The sequence below is a fragment of the Anguilla anguilla genome, chromosome 1 (assembly GCF_013347855.1).
Source record: "Anguilla anguilla isolate fAngAng1 chromosome 1, fAngAng1.pri, whole genome shotgun sequence".
Taxonomy (NCBI): Eukaryota; Metazoa; Chordata; class Actinopteri; order Anguilliformes; family Anguillidae; genus Anguilla; species Anguilla anguilla.
In genome coordinates this window covers 79,815,056-79,821,424 of record NC_049201.1, presented here as the reverse complement: position 1 = coordinate 79,821,424, position 6,369 = coordinate 79,815,056, and positions in this window count along the sequence as shown.

Here is a 6,369-nt window from a genome sequence, read left to right as displayed (position 1 = left end):
GACAGAGTTAAACATAGATTTCGATTCAGTCAGTCAGTCAGTCAATCAATAAATCAATCAAGAAAATTTTTGAACTGTGAAATTTACAAGCGAATGTCCCTCCAAACTTACTTCACACTCAGCCTGGTGACTGCAGTAGATTTGAGGACGTATATTAAGGACAGCGCAACTCAAGCGAGGTGTAGATTTTGTTTGCAGGGGACAGGTTTTGAGCCAGAGGGTAAGGAGTCCACTTCTGAATCTTGGTTTAAGGACCAAACCATGACTTTAGAGTCTGTTAATATACTTGTAATTATTTAGCATTGGTGCTTTAAGGGGCAGCTCACACTGCTAGCACATCAGCCATTCTAACAAGTCCGGTTTCACACTGGAATAAGTGAGTCATGTTGTGGGATGTGACCCCTGACCCAAGATTGAACCCATGACCAATCAGTGGTGGTTTCCTGTCTGCGCAGCCATATGCTGGTCCGGCGTGGTGCTGTGCACACACGCGTTCTGAGTCATGTCATGCCTTATCTTCAGTGTAGAAGCAGGCGGCTTGTGTGTGTGGCAATGGAGAGGATAAACAAGCGCTCACACGGGGGCGACAGCATCAGACATGAGTACTAGGTGCTCTTGAATCCCAGGGAATTGTGTGTATGTGTGGTTTGTATGCCTGTGTGTGTGTGTTTGTGTGAGTGGTGTGTGTCTGTGTGTGCCTGTGTGGTGTGTATTTGTATGTGGTGTGTGTGTGTGTGTGTGCGCCTGTGTGTGCCTGTGTGATGTGTGTGTGTATGTGTGTGGCGTGCAGTGTGTGTGTGTGCGTGTTTGTGTGTGTGTGTGTGTGTGCCTGCGTGGTGTGTGTCTGTGTGTGCGCAGTGTGTGTGCCTGTGTGGTGTGTGTGTTTGCGTGTGTATGTGTGTGGTGTGCAGTGTGTGTGTGTGTGTGCCTACATGGTGTGTGTGGTGTGTGTGTGTGTGTATATGTGTGGTGTGCAGTGTGTGTGTGTTTGTGTGTGTATGTGTGTGGCGTGCAGTGTGTGTGTCTGTGTGGTGTGTGTGTCTGTGTGTGCTTGTGTGTGTGTGTGTGCCTACGTGGTGTGTGCGTCTGTGTGTCTATGTGTGGTGTGCAGTGTGTGTGTGTGTGTATGAGTGTGTGTTTATGTGTGTGGTGTGCAGTGTGTGTGTATGAGTGTGTCTGTGTGTGTGTGTGTGTGTGTATATGTGTGGTGTGCAGTGTGTGTGTCTGTGAGTGTGTGTGTGTGTGTGGTGTGCAGTGTGTGTGTGTATGAGTGTGTGTGTCTGTGTGTGTGTCTGTGTGTATATGTGTGTGTGTGTATGCGTGTGTGTGTCTGTGTTTGTATGCGTGTGTGTGTGTCTGTGTGTGTGTGTGTGTGTGTGTGTGTGTGGTGTGTGTATGAGTGTGTATGAGTGTGTCTGTGTGTGTGTGTGTGTCTGTGTGTGTGTGTATGAGTGTGTGTATCTGTGTGTGTGTGTGCAGTACCTGGAACCCTGAGAGATTAACTTCATTGTGCCCCATTGTGTAGCTGCGCGGTGACTCACGGACGGCCCTGTGCGTTTGGGTAAGCGCTGGCGTGAGGCATCGGGGGGTGTGATCACATGCCCATTCGCACGTCTGAAATCACGCGAGTGTAAACACGCTGCGCAAACATGACAAATACATGATCCACCCCCCCGCCCCCCACCCCCAGCACCACCCCCAACACCACCACCCATCCCACCACCCCCGGCCAAAGGAGTGCCTAGATCAGGAGATTACTCTACATATAAAAGCGCAGGCCTGTTTTTACTGGAACAGAGGGATGAACAAGACTCCGAGACCTGGACTCTATCCATATTTCTCCTCAAATATGACTTAGAAATAAGAACAAGTTTTTAAAACATAATAATAATAATACAAGTGTTTTCGCCTCACACACACAGTTTGGCGAGTTCATTTTGATGATCGCTGAACTCGCCGAGATGTGTGTTTGCGAAGGAAGAAAAAAGAAAAACAAGCACTTTCGCTCGAATGTAAATCAAAGTCGGGTGATAATCAGTTCTAGGCCTGAGGTTTATGTGTCGCATAAATCTAAATGTAGAAGTCTTTTCGAGACGTAGCGGTTTCACAAGCTGAATAAAAGCTACATCTCGGGAATTTCGCCCCCCATTCTAGCCCCCCCTGTTCACTTCCTGCTTGGCTGACGCACGAAAGTTCTGACAACTACTTTCTTCGGCGTTGCGCAATGTTATGCGTTGGCATGACAACCTTTCAGGTGGCGCAGTGTGTCAGCGAATTTATCAGTAAGTTACGTTTTGTCAAAAATTTGTGTTCTTTTTTTAACAATGCCCTACCCTTTTCCCATTCACCTGTGTTATTCCCCCCCTCTTCCTGATTCAGAATTTGGGATTTGAACCTCCTGAGACACCATTATGCCACCCGCGTAGGTGCACTGCACCCGAATCCTATACACCCCAAATTTTCAACAGGGGGTCCTGGCCTTTCAAGGATCCTGTAGGGGTCCCTGGCCAGACTTGATGTGCAGTGACTGTATATAGATATAGATTTGGGAAATATAAAATACAATCAAAATATAAAACCTTTTTTTAAAAAAAAAGTAACCCTCATAAAGTTATGATGAAGTCCCCTGGGTGCCTTTGAGCCTTGGTGGGGATCCCTGGATCAGAAAAGGTCGAAAACTCGTGCTGTGCCCCCCCCCCCCCCCCCCCCCCCCCCACCCCCCCCCCCCCCCCCCCTCTGGTACACGTTCCAGTTTTCCACTAAATATTTTACATGACATTACATTTACTGGCATTTAGCAGATGACTTAGCACAGTGCCGCAGTCTGGGAAGTGGAACATCCCTGACATCGTTACAGCTCAAACAGGTAACATCCGTTAAACAGGTAAATCGAGATCTCACAAAGAAGAAAAAAATAAACGTGACTCATCAATGAAATATATAAACAAAGAGGGAACGTTAAATAGGTTGATTAAACATCATAATTGCTCGTTTAGGGATGGTACCTCTCACCGGCTTCAGTAGTGGAATTCCCTGAGCCCCGGAAATATTAAGGTACTTAAGACTCTTTCCTGAGAATACCCCAGGTATTTGAGAGAGTGAGAGGAAGAGAGAGAGAGTGAGAGAGAGTGAAAGAGTGAGAGAGAGAGAGAGAGAGAGAGAGAGAGAAGGTGGTACAAGCTCTTTAATAGGTTTAATGAGTTATTTTAAACCTCAGTCGATAATAAATAATGATGGTGAATGACAGTGAACTTACATTAGTCTCTTCCCCGTGACTGTCCTGTGGAGATGAGCTCTCATTATTTTACAGCATCTGTTTATTTATTAATTTATTCATTTATTTATTTTCCATTTGGGGAGCCATTACAGTGAGCCCAGAGATGTGGTGATGATGGGAATGAGTGTGGCAGGAGATGAGCTGATATTGACAGAAGCACAGGCGGTCAGTACAGGTACAGAAGGCTGGCTCTCCTGCAGTGCTGCTCTCTCTCACCTGCCATGGGGCACCTGTGTAAACGCAGGACAAAACCTAGCATGCACACACACTCGCAAACACACACATACATATAATACACTCACACACACACAGACATACATACACACACACACACAGACATATACAAAGTCACAAACGCACACAAACAGACTCACATACATGCATGCACGTACACACACACACACACATGCACAGACACACACTCGCACATACACACACACAGACATGCATACACTCACACATACACAAATATGCAAAGTCACAGACGCGCACGCACACAAACACACTCACATACGTGCATGCATGCACACACACACACACATATGCACAGACACACATACACACACACACACACAGACATACATACACTCACACACATTCACACACACACACACACACATATACAAAGTCACAAACGCACACGCACACAAACACACTCACATGCATGCACGCACACACACACACATTCACACACACACACACACACACACACTCGCACACACACACACACACACACACACATTCACACACACACACACACACACACTCACACACACACTCACACACACACACACACACACACACACATTCACACACACACACACACATATACAAAGTCACAGATGCACACACACACACACACACACACACACACACATTCACACACACACACACACACACACACTCACACACACACACACACACACACACACATTCACACACACACACACACATATACAAAGTCACAGATGCACACACACACACACACACACACACACACACACACACACAGACACACACACACACACACACACACAGACACACACATCAGTGCTTCCAGTCGGGTTCCGCGGATCCCGGTCAATGGTCACCCGTGGATTCGGTGGCAGTGCATTGTGGGATACCCCGGTTTATATAAGGCCGATGGAGACCCCTCACCTGCAGTCTGCGACGGGACGCTGTAGCTTCTTAGGGATCCGCGACCCCCCTCCAGACACAAAAGCCCCATTCTTCTCCGCGCTCCCTGTCTGAGAGCGCTCCTTAATACCAGGAATGCAGGGCACAGCCAGGAGCCTCCAGGTATTGCCTTACAAAAAAAGAAAGGCTTTTCTTCATCCTTTATTCCAGGGGTGTCTGTAGCTATCACTCAAATAATGACTCGGCCCTTTGTCGGGGCGAAGTTTCTGAGCGAGAAAGGGCCTTATTATGGTGGGCGAGAGGAAGAGAGAGAGAGAAAGAGAGAGAGAGAAAAACAGTATTTAGAAGATTAAGTTGTGCAATAGAGTGCCTGGAATCGTATTAAAATATCAATAATCACCTACGTCCCCCTTTCTGTGCCCCCTCTGTGCTGAGTCGACATTCTTCCTGTACAGGAGCTCGGCATTTTAAGCTATTTCACATATTTCTGTTAACACCAGGTTCAGGGTCACCGTCTCTCCTCTCAGTGTTTGAATGTTACCCCGTGCGTGTAACCACTTTGTTTTTTCCAACTCAAACGACTCTGCATGAATGCATCATTAAAAAAAATGGAGGGGGAGGACTTATGTGTCAAATTATTCATTCAGCTCTTTAAGGTGTGAGGTCACAAATATGTGATTAGAACTTTCTTAACTGAACATTCTAATGCTGATGCAACAATCACTACAGGTAAATGAAAGCCATGGAGTTCTAGAACACTGGCTTAGAATTTTGAAATAAAATTTGAAAACAAGACCGGGTTAAAACCTAGTATATGGCTGGACCTAACACACGTGATCCGGCCGACCAATGGTGTAACTTCATCACTCACTCACTCGGTCACTCACTCAGTCACAGACATTCGCGTTTGTAGGGCTGGCCCCACTGTTACGATCCAACCAAAAAAGAAACCTACTTTTCAAAGGGTTAATGCTGGTAAATGTTCAGGGCAAAAGATTAGAACCGCTCATACTGGGAGGAGCTGCTAATATTGGTTAGCAGAGCCAACTCAACCTAATAAGTGATGTCAGCAATGGTTAGGGCCCTAACAACTGTATTTATGAAGAAAAAAAAAGATAATTCTTCCTTTTAATTGATAGGCAAAGTGATGGAATAATGTTGATTTGAATCCCAGCTTATGTGACTGTGACCGATTGCCTCTGACTGAGAGCTGGTGATGTATAAAGGATGGCTGGAACAGTTTTTATTACGTTTTCCTATATTTATTCAGAGCTGGGAAGCAATGTGGTCTCCTGTTTGTGTAGTGATTCTCTTACATAAACAATGAGAACATGGCCTCAGAGGTAAATGTATGATTTCTATCTTCCTTAGTAAATGGGAGGGCTCCATCTGCATCTGTACTGTCTTGATTTTTTATGGGTTTGGTAGTTTATCATTAACTGAAATTGACTTTTTATTTGATTAAGAAGTGCTTCATAAATATCGCACAGGAAGGCAGAATGACCGTGAAGCTGTAAAACTTTAGCATGTCGTGGTTTTTATTTTTCTTTTGGGGAAAAAAAAAATTGTTTTCCTTACCTCCCTTACAGGCGAGGAGAACACTTTATGAAAGGTGCTACGAATGAGATCCCTCACTGACCGGGAAAGCGAAACAAAGCCTTTTAGCATCTGAAGGAAAAATACCTATGTGTAAAAATAAAAAAATTAGCAATTTGAGTGCTGACAATATCCTAAATAAAACTACACAAAGAAAGATGAAGGGTGCCCTGCTCATATATTACAAACTACTCAGATAGCTCACTGTAATGACACAATGAGGAAAGCTACGTATTTTCCAATGCGAGTATTTATCGTGGAGAATATGCTAAAAATGTTCACTTTGGTGGACATTTCTGCGCTCATACATTTCCCTCCCAAATTAAGGTGAACATTGGGGAAGAGAACTGAGGGAACCT